This window comes from Phoxinus phoxinus (assembly GCF_949152265.1).
Source record: "Phoxinus phoxinus genome assembly, chromosome: 14".
In the NCBI taxonomy this organism is placed as follows: domain Eukaryota; kingdom Metazoa; phylum Chordata; class Actinopteri; order Cypriniformes; family Leuciscidae; genus Phoxinus; species Phoxinus phoxinus.
The window spans coordinates 4404994-4421713 of NC_136889.1; the positions used below are offsets into that span (position 1 = coordinate 4404994).

General features: G+C 38.9%; 2 long non-coding RNA genes across 2 annotated transcripts in view; both read right to left on the minus strand.

Moving 5' to 3' along the window:
• LOC307010704 overlaps positions 1 to 16720 on the minus strand; it is a 75775-nt gene that overhangs the window by 41961 nt on the left and 17094 nt on the right. The window lies entirely within an intron of this gene.
• On the minus strand, positions 3257 to 9482 carry LOC307010079. Its single transcript, XR_013800152.1, has 3 exons — positions 8755 to 9482; positions 7932 to 7984; positions 3257 to 3405 (listed from the first exon to the last, which is right to left on the minus strand). It is a non-coding gene; the product is annotated as an uncharacterized lncRNA (long non-coding RNA).

Here is a 16720-nt window from a genome sequence, read left to right on the forward strand (position 1 = left end):
TACACTTGATTAAGCAAACAAGAGCAGGGTTTCTTTCCTCGTGACCCGTGGAAGATCTTTGTCCTTTTAGCCACTCCAAACACAACCTGGATTTAAGCCGGACCAAAAAGCTTTTCCATCTGTGGGAAGGTTTTGTTTCTGCAAGGGTTTGCTGAATTTGGTTGGATTCAACTTAACTCTGGACCAGAATGATATGACTTCATTTGAAAAATTCTGAAACTGAGAATTATAATTCCACTCAGGAGAGCAATCCAGAACATTACAACAACATCCACAGGCTTACATTAAAAACACAAGTGCATGAGAAAGACAACTGCTTCTCTCTGCCGTCTAAACTGCTGAAGTGATGAGATGTTAAGCGTTTCATTCCCCGAATCACTGAACCACACCAACATATCAACGCTCGAGGCTCACGACATCAACACGAGACTAATGTTAACTGCTAAAAAGATCAATTCAAGTGTAAGATAGAGTAAAATTAGCTATTTATTAAGGTGCGAAGAAAGCATTTAAAGGAAATTAAAACTATTACACAAGCTACAAGAAATATGCAAATTTAGTGTGGTTAAATATCCTGATAGCTTAGGACACATTATGCAAAATCAGGCCCATTTCCTTGCATGATACTACTGACCGTACACAGACCTAAAGCATAACGAAACTAGATTTGCATTTCGAGCATAATGTTAGGGAAGCTGATTTTGTTCCGAGAAAATGGAAAGTAAAAGTTGCATTACAGCGATTATCATGACACTTAGTGCACATCTTGTGTTTCGTCAATCAGCACGTATAGCATGACACCATCTGTGCAGTTCAAGCAAATAATATGATGTCTTTATAGTTAGTTACACTTTTGAATAACTGTTGAACATTCTAACAATGAAATTGACTGGGAGATTTTAAATGTAAACTTTACATTTTAAATAGTAAAAAATAATGATGATTATGTGATGACAGCATGTAGAATCCAGCATAAGTGAAATTGACATATGAATTCAGGAGGTCCTCTTCAATAGATTAGATACTAATCTAATATACTGAACAGAATTGTCATGTAAAGATCTTGTAAATACAAGTGAAAATGCTGAGTAAAAGTGAACATTTGGGGATATTTGATGAGCTATAAGTCCAATCAGTTAGAAAAGATATTGCAAGTAAGTCCGAATAGGCTGACGTCTGTGCTTAGGCTGTTGGATGTGGCTGAAAGCTCTAGGAGGATTTACAGTATAGGAACATTTGGTTTCGGGATAGGAAGTAAAAAAAAAAAAAACTACATTTCAACAATAACAATTTATGATAAATTGCTTGAGCTTTCCTCATTTGTAAGTCACTTACTTTGGGTAAAAGCATCTGCTAAATGACTACATGTAAACATTAAAACTGAAATTTCAATGTCTGTTTACTGATTATTAATTTGTTTTAAACGCTGTTGCAATGTAACCCTGTAAAATATACAAGCAGACAAAGAGAACGAGAGAGAGTTGGGGTGTGTGCGAGTATGAAAGTTAGTCTCAGTGTCTCCAGCATTTGATAAACGGCCCCCAAGACTCGCTGTGTGCAGATGGGTCACAGATGCCTGTGTGTGCGTATGTTTCGCAGCTGGCGGACCCATCCGATCTGAGACGAGGCCAACCCATGATGAATAGCTGGACTAGTTCAGAGGTCACAATTTCAGCTTCCTGGTATGCGAGCGAGTACTGTTTCTGTGTGTGTGTGTGTGTGTGTGTGTGTGTGTGTGTGTGTGCGTGCGTGCGTGCGTGTGTACTGCACATCAGAATCCAGACGCTTGACTTTCATTATTTGTGTCATTATAAGAAACCCAAGGCAAATACTGCATCAAAGTCAGATGTGGGATATTCCTACTGTACTTGGTCCTGTCAACTTTAGACAATAACAGCTTTTATGCTCAGGAGATGACATATAAAGAAATAAATTCAAGTAAATGAACAACTTTACACTCTTAGTCTCATGTGGACTCAAACCTCATGTTGACAGTTTAACAGTTGAGCCCAGGCCTCCGGCACTAATTCGAAAACATCACTTTAGAAAATGTTCAATGTAAATGTAAACAAATGTAAATTGCAACATTACCATTCAAATTCAATGAATGCTATGCAATGTACAGATCAGATCAGAAATCTTAAAGCAGAACTCAGCAAGTGTTTCTTCATTTCTTCACTGATTTTCAGTTTTGTTGTCGCATGTTTTCCCCACGAGCTCCCCCTACAGCTGTGGGGCGTATATTTCACAACACTGTCGTAAAAACTCACTTGCGGCGCCTCCTCCCCCTTTCAACCGCTGCTCATGTGCATTTGTTATTATCGGAGCAAGCCAACTTTATCGTGTGGATATGACAGCTTTAGCGTAGGTTCTGCCAGGAAGACTCAATCAGCGCGCCACGTATTACTTCTCTTCTAACCAATCATGTGCTAACACTCACAGTATAAAAGATCGGTACTTACATTCGTCTGAGTTCGCAGATGCTGACGCTGCCAAGTACCTCCATCCTCCCCAACCACCACCAAGATGGTACCTTTCCCTTCATCCTCCCCACCACCACCAGGATGGTCCCTCCCAGGTGAAAAGGAAATATATTTAAAGTGTGCTTATTTTGATATACTTAATGTATTTTAAGTGTATTGTATTAATTATGTATTAAATGTGTTATTTTGGAACAACTTCAAGTATACTAAATGTACTTTTATATGTATTTAAGTTCAATTTTAATGTAATAGTAATATCTTTTAATATACTTAATTGTGTTAAAATGGAACTATTTTAAGTACATTTAGTGTAATTTAATAGCACTTCTTTAAATTGTATTTTTAATACATTTTAAATGTACTTTCGAAATACAACTTAAATATATTTTTAACATAATATTAATGTGTTCCCAGTATATTTTAAATATAATATCAGGTTATTAATAATGTATTAGTAGAACACTATAAGACCCACTATTAGTATATTAAAAATATATTTTTGAACAAAACCATTCAGTATGAAAAAAATATATTTTAATGTATTAAAAATACAGTTAAAAATTATAATTCAGTTAAACACAGTAAAAACAATATTTGTATAAAACACACACAAACACTCTTTGAAAGATAGTAAACTTTAATGCACTACATTAGTACAGCAACATATGAAAATTAAACAAAATACATTAACATAAAATGCATTGATCTGCAGAAGTATTAAACAGAACAAAAAAAAAATCAACTTAAAGGAAGAAGTTCAACAAAGTCAAACAAAGTGAAATACAATAGCTGCAAACAGTCCTTCATCCTTCAAGCGAATTGAAGTGATTGGTCTTGGAGTTTGCCTCATTGTTGCATTTTCTTCTGATCAGTGCTCGCACCTCAGACACTGTCGTGGTCGGAAACTGTTTGATCACAGTATCTATGAAAAGGGAAAAATATTATTATTATTTTTTTAAATATTAAAGCAAAATTAACATCTGTTAAAAAAGTCACTGTTCCCTTTCGAAAGGGAACTTGCACTGCGTATCTAGGCGCCCCTTTTATACTTCTGGGTCGCACTAATAGCACAAATTCGTTTGCCGTGATTTTATAGCTTTTTAGACACCGGTTCACATGGAACACGGTCCCCAAAGCGTCATCGATACACTGTCTCATTCCCTGCTCTCAGGGAACAGTCGTAACCACGATTTTTTTATATGGCATGTAATGCTTAGTTCGTATTTTAACAGAAGACATTCAATATGGGGGTCCGGCCGGGCTCAGCCCGAAGGAGCGACGTGGGGCCGCCTTCCCGTGGGCTCACCACCTGCAGGAGGGGCCGTAAGGGGCCGGTGCTTAGAGGATCGGGCGGCAGTCGAAGGCGGGGGCCTCGACAACCCGACCCCTGGACACGGAAACTAGCTCTAGGGACGTGGAACGTCACCTCGCTGGTGGGGAAGGAGCCTGAGATCGTGCGTGAGGTTGAGAGGTTCCAACTAGAGATAGTTGGAATCACCTCTACGCACGGCTTAGGCTCTGGAACCACACTCCTTGAGAGAGGATGGACTCTTCACCACTCTGGAGTTGCCCATGGTGAGAGGCGGCGGGCTGGTGTGGGTTTGCTTATAGCCCCCCAGCTCAGCCCCCATGTGTTGGAGTTTACCCCGGTGAACGAGAGGGTCGTTTCCCTGCGCCTACGGGTTGGGGATAGGTCTCTCACTGTTGTGTGTGCCTACGGGCCAAACGGCAGTGCAGAGTACCCGGCCTTCTTGGAGTCTCTGGGAGGGGTGCTGGAAAGTGCTCCGACTGGGGACTCCGTCGTTCTACTGGGGGACTTCAACGCCCACGTGGGCAACGACAGTGTTACCTGGAGGGGCGTGATTGGGATGAACGGCCCCCCTGATCTGAACCCGAGCGGTGTTCAGTTATTGGACTTCTGTGCTAGTCACAGTTTGTCCATAACGAACACCATGTTCAAGCATAAGGGTGTCCATCAGTACACGTGGCACCAGGACACCCTAGGCCGTAGGTCGATGATCGACTTTGTGGTCGTTTCATCTGACCTGCGGCCGTATGTCTTGGACACTCGGGTAAAGAGAGGGGCGGAGCTGTCAACTGATCACCACCTGGTGGTGAGTTGGATCCGATGGCGGAAGAGGAAGCTGGACAGACTTGGCAGACCCAAGCGTACTGTAAGGGTCTGCTGGGAACGTTTGGCCGAGTCTCCTGTCAGAGAGATCTTCAACTCCCACCTCCGGCGGAGCTTCGACCGGATCCCGAGGGAGGCTGGAGATATTGAGTCCGAGTGGACCATGTTCTCCACCTCCATTGTCGAAGCGGCCGCTCGGAGCTGTGGCCGTAAGGTCTCCGGTGCCTGTCGAGGCGGCAATCCCCGAACCCGGTGGTGGACACCGGAAGTAAGGGATGCCGTCAAGCTGAAGAAGGAGTCCTATCTGGCCTGGTTGGCTTGTGGGACTCCTGAGGCAGCTGACGGGTACCGGCAGGCCAAGCGAACTGCAGCCCGGGTGGTTGTGGAGGCAAAAACTCGGGCCTGGGAGGAGTTCGGTGAGGCCATGGAAAAGGACTATCGGCTGGCCTCGAAGAGATTCTGGCAAACCGTCCGGCGACTCAGGAGAGGGAAGCAGTGCCCCACCAACGCTGTTTACAGTGGAGGTGGGCAGCTGTTGACCTCGACTGGGGATGTTGTCGGACGGTGGAAGGAATACTTCGAGGATCTCCTCAATCCTGCTGTCACGTCTTCCATGGAGGAAGCAGAGGCTGAGGTCTCAGAGGTGGACTCGTCCATCACCCAAGCTGAAGTCACCGGGGTAGTCAAAAAACTCCTCGGTGGCAAGGCACCGGGGGTGGATGAGATCCGCCCTGAGTACCTCAAGTCTCTGGATGTTGCGGGGCTGTCTTGGCTGACACGCCTCTGCGGCATCGCGTGGCAGTCGGGGACAGTGCCTCTGGGATGGCAGACCGGGGTGGTGGTCCCTCTTTTTAAGAAGGGGGACCGGAGGGTGTGTTCCAACTACAGGGGGATCACACTTCTCAGCCTCCCCGGGAAAGTCTATGCCAGGGTACTGGAGAGGAGAATACGGCCGATAGTAGAACCTCGGATTCAGGAGGAACAGTGCGGTTTTCGTCCGGGCCGTGGAACACTGGACCAGCTCTATACCCTCTACAGGGTGCTGGAGGGTTCATGGGAGTTTGCCCAACCAATCCACATGTGCTTTGTGGATTTGGAGAAGGCATTCGACTGTGTCCCTCGTGGCGGCCTGTGGAGGGTGCTCCGGGAGTATGGGGTCCGGGGTCCTTTGCTAAGGGCTGTCCGGTCCCTGTACGATCGAAGCAGGAGCTTGGTTCGCATTGCCGGCAGTAAGTCAGACTTCTTCCCGGTGCATGTTGGACTCCGGCAGGGCTGCCCTTTGTCGCCGGTTCTGTTCATAATTTTTATGGACAGAATTTCTAGGCGCAGCCAGGGGCCGGAGGCTGTCTGGTTTGGGAACAACACGATTTCGTCTCTGCTCTTTGCAGATGATGTTGTCGTGTTGGCCCCATCAGACCAGGACCTTCAGCATGCACTGGGACGGTTTGCAGCCGAGTGTGAAGCGGCTGGGATGAGAATCAGCACCTCCAAATCCGAGGCCATGGTCCTCAGTCGGAAAAAGGTGGCTTGCCTACTTCAGGTTGGTGGAGAGTTCCTGCCTCAAGTGGAGGAGTTCAAGTATCTTGGGGTCTTGTTCACGAGTGAGGGAAGGATGGAACGGGAGATTGACAGACGGATCGGTGCAGCTTCAGCAGTAATGCGGTCGATGTACCGGTCTGTCGTGGTGAAGAAGGAGCTGAGCCGCAAGGCGAAGCTCTCGATTTACCGGTCAATCTACGTTCCTACTCTCACCTATGGTCATGAGCTTTGGGTCATGACCGAAAGGACAAGATCCCGGATACAGGCGGCCGAAATGAGCTTTCTCCGCAGGGTGGCTGGGCGATCCCTTAGAGATAGGGTGAGGAGCTCGGTCACTCGGGAGGAGCTCAGAGTAGAGCCGCTGCTCCTCCACATCGAGAGGGGTCAGCTGAGGTGGCTCGGGCATCTGTTCCGGATGCCTCCTGGACGCCTTCCCTGGAAGGTGTTCCAGGCACGTCCCACCGGGAGGAGACCACGGGGAAGACCTAGGACACGCTGGAGAGACTATGTCTCTCGGCTGGCCTGGGAACGCCTCGGTGTCCCCCCGGAAGAGCTAGAGGAAGTGGCTAGGGAAAGGGAAGTCTGGGCATCTCTGCTTAGACTGCTGCCCCCGCGACCCGGCCCCGGATAAGCGGAAGAAGATGGATGGATGGATGGACATTCAATATGAAATGTTAATATAATGCAAAAAAGGAGTTAATAAAATATCTACATCAAATAGAACAAACATTAAGTCTTGCTGAACAACAGTGAGGTCTACATGTTATGACACTGTATCACAGCAAAAAAAAAAAACAGACAAGTATAATAATTATAATGTATAACAAATGCTAATCTTTATTTTTAGCATTATTATTTGTTTTAGTCAGCCCCCTTTGACTTCGAGAGCAAAAAAAAGTGATGTACAGAAACACATACGTCATGACCGAATCACCATTCAATAGTACGGATTCAAAAATCTCCATAACTGAGGTGATATGAGATTAAACCATACTTACTACTAGAGATGCACCGATTACAATTGTATAGGCCGATTCCGATTTTTCACTGAGTTTGACCTGCCGATACCGATTTTAGCCGATTCCGATTAAATTTTCTTCTAAAATTATCATTTTTATCAAGTTCATATATTTAAGTTCAGTAATTTCACTTAAATGACAAATAGGTAATTTTCATTGCCATTTAAGATAAATTACTGAACTTAAATATTCAAGCTTGATAAAAATGATCATTCTAGAAGAAAATTTCAGATGGCACTTAGAGGCTTAAATTGCATCTGAACTCTTCATTTTTTTTTATTAATTTTTTTATTTTATTAAATAAAACACCATATACTTTTACCCAAACTGAATTGTTTAAAGTTTAAATGGGTACATTTTCTACAAATATTTTTGTGTTCATTTTCTAGCCTACTCCAGTTCTTGTTAAACACACTAGACATGCACATTCTGTCCATTTTGGGCATTTTTTGTGTGAAATCATATTTATTTTGTCCATCAAAAGTGTGTTTTCACTTTAACGCACTCCTGCTCCGCGTATTTTTTCGGGCGTGAATGTCAATCAATGAGAGCATTCACACACAAAAAATAAAACCCGCTGCTCACGCTTGCGGTGTGAAACTGCCGTAATTCACGAGGTTTCCTACATGTGCGGTCCGTGTGCATGTCTGATTGCTGATGTTGTGCGATGTTAATCATACGGCGCCCGAGGTCATGGCCGATCACGTGAAAATCTGCCAATTCCGGTCACCAGCCGATCAAAAGTCCATCACTACTTACTACTCTCTTCTTCGCTTGTCTCTGCACTCAGTTTTTCTTCTATAGCAGCTAGTCTGAAAAACAACAAATAAAAAAAAGAGATTTATAAATATATATTTACATACACACAAATATATAAGGCAGGCAAATTATGAAGAATGATTTGTTTTGTTTTTAAGAATGACAGTATGCTGAGTACAATGTACTTGGTGGGTAATATAATCAAAACCCTTCACAGACTCGGCAGTTTAGATACGCTCTCTTATAAGCATCCCTTTTAACAATTTAATCTTTGTACTTATTTGTAATTAGAAATATATATTAGAAAGTAATCAAAAAGGCAATAAGGTTGTCAAGCTTGAACAAATATAAACACCAATCAACACACACTACCATAATTGGCTGGTCAGCTCAAGACAAAGGTAACTATATTCATAACATGTTTTTTCAAACTTTTTAAAGATAATTTACATCATAACAATGAAGCCAAATTCTTCAGGAAATCAGAAATAAATACACAGCTTCAGCAAATAAAAATTATATTAATATAATGATGTACATATTATAATAACTAATTCATTTTTTTGAAGATGCATTGGACAATGTTTTATAGTTGTTTTAAGACAGATAAATGTCTCCACATAGATTTTAAACAGATTCATCAAAGACTTTAGACTTTGACAGTGCAGAAGTTGCTAGAATTCAGTGTCAGCATCATGTTACAGCGGTTAAAGTCAGTTTTCCACGTGCAAGTCATATTAGCAAATGTATAGCAGACCTTTCCACCTAGGAAAACCACTAAACAGTGAGATAGTTATTTATGCAAACAGCAACTAAAACTTACCAGTAACCTCTGAGGCAGTATCTTCATCTCTTCGAGTCTGCTTCGACTTTGACTTGAAAATCTTGGCTCTGATTGGGCAAATTGAATGTAACTGAACTGAAAAAGACGTGATGTTACACTTTGTGCCAAAAATACGAAATGGTGTCATGATCACTCACCCTTAAGTAGTTCCAAACCATTTAAGACTTTCGTTAATCTTCGATAGAAAAACTGACATTCATATCCCTCCGATGAACGATTCACCAGATCTGTTCACGTTTCAAAAAGTGAATCGCAAAAAACATCACCCAATCCATATCAATCGCGTGGTTACTTTCCTCCAAGTCCTCTAAAGAAACACGATCGCTATAAATATTTTAACAGTTTAAATTTAAACGTCTAAATCTAATCACATTCAAGGACCGCACGCAGCAACTGAAGATCTGAGTGAGATGCATGCGAGCGCATTATCATAAGAACCAATCACAGCCGTTCAACGCCTCTGGAACCAATCAGGACTAGTCACGTGTGTTATGCGCATTGTTCAAATTTAAACAAGAACAACACCTTTTTGGAAATTAACATTTCTTTGGAAAATGTATCTATGATGCATTTCAAAAAATATGATGCTGAAATTATTGTGGGAATTTCAGTAGTACAAAATATCATGTAATAGACAACAGCCTTAAGTAGCCTTTTACAACAAACAAGTAAAAGTGAAAAAATAATAATTTTAAGCTTATTGCAATGCTAATAATAGTTGACAAATGTTTCTAATACATTATAAGTTGGTATATATTGTAAATCTATTTTTTTATATATATTAAAATGATAAAAACATAAATAATTAAACTATATTGCAGTAGGCCTAAGTGTTTATAAAGTACATACATTTTAAACACACTAAAAGCTTAATCATTTTGCTGTTCTTACACAAAGTACACATAAAATGTAGGCTACTTTAAGTAAGAGCAACATATGCATGTTTTCTTTAAATACACTAAAACTTCACTAAAAGTATGGTTGCATTTAGCATATTTCTTAAAAGTGTAACTAAGCATATATTTATTACCAAATACTTCTAGTACACTTTTAAGAAATATATTTAAAGTATGCTTGTAATTAGCATATTTATTAAAAGTATAATTAAATATATATTTATTACCAATGTACTACTAGTATACTGTTTATAAATATATTTAAAGTATGCTTGTAATTAGCATATTTATTAAAAGTATAATTAAATATATATTTATTACCAATGTACTACTAGTATACTGTTTATAAATATATTTAAAGTATGCTTGTAATTAGCATATTTATTAAAAGTATAATTAAATATATATTTATTACCAATGTACTACTAGTATACTGTTTAGAAATATATTTAAAGTATGCTTGTAATTAGCATATTTATTAAAAGTATACTTAAATATATATTTATTACCAATGTACTATTAGTATACTGTTTATAAATATATTTAAAGTATGCTTGTGATTAGCATATTTATTAAAAGTATAATTAAATATATATTTATTACCAATGTACTACTAGTATACTGTTTATAAATATATTTAAAGTATGTTTTGAATTAGCATATTTATTAAAAGTATACTTAAATATATATTTTTTACCAATGTACTATTAGTATACTGTTTAGAAATATATTTAAAGTATGATTGTAATTAGCATATTTATTAAAAGTATACTTAAATATATATTTATTACCAATGTACTATTAGTATACTGTTTAGAAATATATTTAAAGTATGTTTTTAATTAGCATATTTATTAAAAGTATACTTAAATATATATTTATTACCAATGTACTATTAGTATACTGTTTAGAAATATATTTAAAGTATGCTTTTAATTAGCATATTTATTAAAAGTATACTTAAATATATATTTATTACCAATGTACTACTAGTATATTTTTTATAAATATATTAAAATGCAATTCAATGTATTTTAAATGCACTTTAAATAAGCATGTTGGAAATACAAATGTATTATAAACATACTATTTGCATTTCAAATATATTTTTAATACATTTAATACTACGTCTTTTTCACCTGGGCTTCCTTAACCTCCAGGGGGGTCGGCTGCGCCCCTGCCTTCGTCTTCAGGCAGGATATGCAGATTCCGCTACCCTCGCATTGCTCTCTAAGGACGGGGCCTACGCCAAAGAACTTTATAAATTCATGCTTGCTGGGCTGTTAATAAATATACGCTGTTATATAAATTTATCTCCCGAGTCTTTCTGGTAGAACTATGTCTACCGAGGTGGTAATACATCATACACATTATCATAGAACATTGACATGTACATTTTGTATTCTTTTATCAACCATAAAGCATTTATTGTTTCTCGCTCGTTCTCGTTTCTCATGAGACTTCCAATTTCTATCTTGCCGGGACGGTAGTCCCCAAGTTGCAAGGTTGTTTTTCCGTCTGGGGAGCGGGGAAAGTCACCAATATCACCAGAACAGGTTGTTTAACCATACAAATGATTTCTAGACCGTTTAATTACGTTAAAAAAGTTGCCAAGTTCTCCTTTAAAAGGGATAGCTCACACTAAAATGCTAATTTTTACATGTCATTGCAAACCCATAAGACTTCTGTTCATCTTCGGATTGCTTTAATGATGTTGTCTTTACTACCGTTCTGGGTCTTGAAAGTGTCAGTTGTGTAACTGTCAATGGAGGGACAGAAAGCTCTTAGATTTCATCAGAAATATCTTCATTTGTGTTCCGAAGATGAACGAAAGTCTAACGGTTTTGAAATGACATGAGGGCGAGTAATTAATGACAGAATTTTCATTTTTGGGTGAACAAACGCTTTAATACAGATCCTTATGTCAAACATCTGGATTTTGAAAAATCTGAGTTTTAGGTTTACAAACGAGTTTTAAAGTTCGAACTTCAAGTGGCGTTTTACTACACTGTTCCAACTAGGAAGATGAGAAGAGGAGAGATGCCACACGACAAAAGCAAATAAATCCATTATAATCAGTGATGATGTCCAGATGCGGCTCAACAATAAACTGATGCTCTGTTCTAATTGTGATGTACTTCTGACACGATAAACAAATGGATTTGCAGCGGTCGCGTGGTCGCATCAAGTGTGGACAGCCTCAAGCTGTTGATGAAGAGACAACTGTCCCGTCCAGTGCAGTCAGTGTTAGAGTGTTGCTACAGAAAAAAAGGTACAAAAGCTGTCACTGGGCCAGCACCCTTTCAAAAGTTACTAATAGGGGCTTTTAGTTATAGGGACTTAGTTATTGGAACTAGTCACCAGGGTGGTCCCTCAAAAACAGGTGGTTTCCTGGTTACATTCGCACCGCCAGTAGGAACTCTGAAGTGATTGTTGTCGTGACTTTTATTTTGACGGTGCTGAGAACGCCTGAGATCACAGCACTACCATTCTCGGTCTTCATAGATTACAATCTGTTTAACAGTCCTGTCTAATACGTCATTAGATAGAACTGCTATACAAAGAAAGTAGACAGTATATGAAAAAGTTATTAGCGTATGCCGTGTGGTTGATGTCCAGTGTCGCTAGCTGAGCAGAAATACATAATCATGTTTCGCTTGGTCAAAGTTGCATTGGTTTTTCTCTTAAAGGTTGAGAGGTCCCATCTATCACTGTTTTCCATTGGCGTAGACTTTTAGTTTCTGGAGTAAACGCCAAAAACGGGTACTTCCGCCAATAGTCCTAGGAACTATGAAAAAGTTCCTCCAGTGCGAAAGTCCTAAACGTGTTCCATTTATGTACTAATAGTTACACTTTAGGTACTAATAGTTACACTTTAGGTACTAATAGTTACACTTTAGGTACTAATAGTTACACTTTAGGTACTAATAGACTAGTTACACTTTAGGTACTAATATGCACCTTTAAGATACTAATATGCATTTTAGCCCAAGTCCCTTTTAAGGAAAGTCTGTTCACTCAATGGCCATATTTACAACGTCAGCTATTTCGGCATCCAAGACCAAGTCCTATCTATTTGAATGAGAAAATCCTGAAATCTCAAAAACTGCTGGCCAAGTGCGACTGGTTTCTGTAAATAAAAATGTTATTCTGTTGTTTTTTGACCATCTTACTCACCAACTAATCCAGCATGAACCACTTTAGGCTGGTTTAAACAGGGTTAACGAACATGAGTGTATTGGCAGAGTATCATTAATGTCCGTTGTGAGTTTAGAGGCCAAAAGTGCATATGAAAGGTTCCACGGCTCCCTTACAGAAATAATATAAAGTAATGGATCTGACTACTGTCCACAGGGGCAACAGGCATCTCACACACACTGTCCACACCCTGTCACCGGCCCCTCTGGCCTCAGCCTGGATGTGATTTCCTTTGTGTGCATGTGTGTGCGTGTTTGGCTATTCTTGTGGATGTTATTTCATTTAAATACCCAGTCTCAGACAGAAGGGCCAACAGAGGGTGACACGAGGGGCCCAGGGTGACAGCATGTATGTTTGCATTTGTGGGTGTAACACGTTATATACTGTGCAGAGGCAGAAATGTGTCAGCCAGCACAGACTTTTCTATATAATTTATAGCGTGGTAGATATATTTGCATGGTTATTGTGGACAAGACTGCACATTATTAATTTATCCATAGAGTAGTGGTCAAAAGTGATGTCCAGCTAGGAAAATAGACATTATCACCCTTTATTTAAATATTATTTAATTTTTTTTGAAGATTTTATAAGCATATTGTGTAGTTGTGCTTGGAATGAATTGTTTTATTCGTGATAACACAATTTTGAGCGGACATCATTTCTAGCAAGGCTGTCATAGAGAAATGATGAATGCATGCAAAAACTAGATGACCAATGGAATATGAATAACTGATTATGTTCTGATCCCTGTGAGCTTTTTGTTTTTCCGTGCATTTGTTTTGCATTGTAAAATATAAGCCTGTTGCTGTAGGTTTTTTTTTTTCCTTGCAACTAGCTGAAATAAAATTTGTTTATTTTCCTTTTATTCTTTTTTCTTCAGACAAACGGATTTATTCTTTTTTAAATTCAGATAATATGCAAGACTACAATTCAAAGACCCTTTTTGGTGTTCAGGAAAACCTTCTGAAAACAATTATGCAATTCTATTCTAAAATCGCACACTTCACCTTTATGAATCTGCTGTTTTTCATAAAACAAGATACAAATATTAAATCACAAGAGAATCAAAAACAGAAAAATCAGAATAGCAGTGGCCATATTACGGATCTGCTCTTTTGAAATGGTCAGATATCTTAAAAAGATATGAATGAAGGAGATGGAAAGTGGAATAATAAGTTAATGGTGCGTGTCCTGAAAAACTCAATAACATTTACGGACTATTGGATATAGCATCCATTCATCTTCCCAACATAAAATATCTATCCACCACTATAATGTATGATTATGAGTGATGTATAGTCCTGCTCAATCCATAATGGCCTGCATGCCCTGCCGCCCAAGGGCGAAACGTTCAGCTCTGAAATACTAGCTCTCCAAAGTGACGCTGAAATACAGACAGATATATTTCACTCTACACACATCATTCACCCTGAAGGCATTGTAAATTACAGACCGAGAGAGTGAGAGAGAAATCTCATTTAGAGTTAATCAATGAATCAACTATCTCCTAACAAAGGCTGCTTTCACTACGCAATGAGGCACAATTTCATTGATCGACTGTAATTTGTCTTAATATTATATTGATATAACACTCTACGCACCAAAACATACATTTTCAGACTAAACGCTTGATATTTTGAGTATTAAAAATGACCTGTGATGTGGTATGAAAGGCATGACATCCTCCGTGAGTAAATCACACCGCTGGTCAAATCTAATCGAGTGATGATGGGCTGAAATGTGACCCATTTCTTTTAGCGTGATGATTTCTGCTGGTGTAGTGATGTTGTGCAGATATTTAGGTCACAGTCAGGCCGTGTGTCTACGCTACGGGCAGAGGCTTAGGCTACGCTACAGTAACCTCGACATCCATTTGATGTGTAATTGAAAACATACAAATGGATTAACTGCACAGAGAGAGAGAGAGAGAGAGAGAGAGAGAGAGAGAGAGAGAGAGAGAGAGAGAGAGAGAGAGAGATATGCATTAAATCTGAGGCCATCAGTGAAAAATGCTTACATTTCCCATTGTGTTTTAATTAATTTCATTAGCATAACAATTTGAGTAAAATGAAAAAGGAATATTAGTTTCAGATCGGCTTGTGTCTCTTTTGCTCATGTTCCAGAATAAGGCATTAATATGTGCTTTATAAGTTATAAACAGAATGCGAGTAAAATGCAAGCTAATATGCAACTAGTCAATTGTGAGAATTTGTCCCCAATTTTGTTGTATTGTTGCTTCAATGGAATGAAAAAAAAACGATAACTATAACAATAACTCTATTACTTTACTTACTTTACTGTTATACTTTATTTAAATTTTTCTTGCATAACAGTATCCATGTTTACAACAACATTTAACATTCATTCTTCATTGACATTCACTCAAACCGCACAGTTATACATTCAATACAACATTTGTACATCTACCACACTGGTGGTATCTCAATACTCTTGATCTCCGATTATGTGTTTTTGTTCAGCGCTAGGATTGCCTGGTGCACAAAAGAGTGTTTCAGCTTCACTTTGTTAAATTTGGGAACTCTACACCTCCGCTTTGACGGTAGTAGTTCGAACTCTTTATGCAGGATATGATAGGATTAGAGGCTATATTGTTAGCCAGCCTAATGTTGTTGTAATAGGCTGAGTCATAAAGCTTCTCAAGCGACTGCCCTACTATCTTTGAGCAGATTTTTAATTGATAAAAAACCTCACTCCCAAATATTTATAAGTCTTAACCAATCTGATTTTCTTGTTACACTCTAAAAAATGCTGGGTTGTTTCAACCCAATTTTGGGTTAAAAATGTAATGTAAGAATGTAACCCAACGGCTGGGTTTGTCCATATTTGACCCAAAATTGGGTTGAAACAACCCAGCATTTTTTAGAAAACAGGCGTTATTTCTGCCGTTGACCCGAATACAATCTCCTCAGTTTTACTTGTATTAATGATAAGAGCATTATTCTCACACCACTCAATCAGTTATATCAATTAGCATCCACACCAACGTACAATATCCTTCTGTTTATTAAGCACGCGCTGCAGTTATATTGTCTGCCAATTGAAATGCTTGAGCTCTTTATAGAAGGATTCTGATTGGCTGTCAATGTTTTTATCATTCATCAGCTAGGAAAAAAAAAACTTCTGAAAGTAATTCCAACGATATTGTTTCTCTCTGCCGTTATTGTATACACTCTAAAAAATGCTGGGTTGTTTCAACCCAATTTTGGGTAAAATATGGACAAACCCAGCCGTTGGATTAAATTTTTACATTACATTTTTAACCAAACATTTGGGTTTGTCCATATTTTACCCAAAATTGGGTTGAAACAACCCAGCATTTTTTAGAGTGTAGTTGTGATGTGGACTATGCTATTCTTCTATATTTAGAATGATTTTAAGAATAAATTTAGGCTATCTTTATCATTATTGCTATAGTTATTGCCCTTGGTGTGAACAGGCCTCGTATCACGCCCAAATATCCGGCAATATTATCAATTTGAATTGGTCTCATATTTGATGCATCATCCGTTTGCATCATTAATTCTGTTACTTTCCTTTTAATATTGTGAAGCGCTATAAAAATGAATTATATCAAAACTTCTTGTTTTAATTTTTTTTGTTCAAAATCCTAAACATTTCTGTTTAATTCCAGGTTTGAAAAAAGCATAATTTCTATGTGGTCTCAGACTTTTGCCCTGACCTGCAAATGTTTCATCTGTAGAAACAGAAACACATAATAAAACAAAAACAGAGGCTGATACAATATAGATTAGAGTGCATTAGACTAATCTGATGTTTACTAATCCTGTGCTAATATCTGCTAATGCGAGTGCGCAAATCTAAAATCAGCC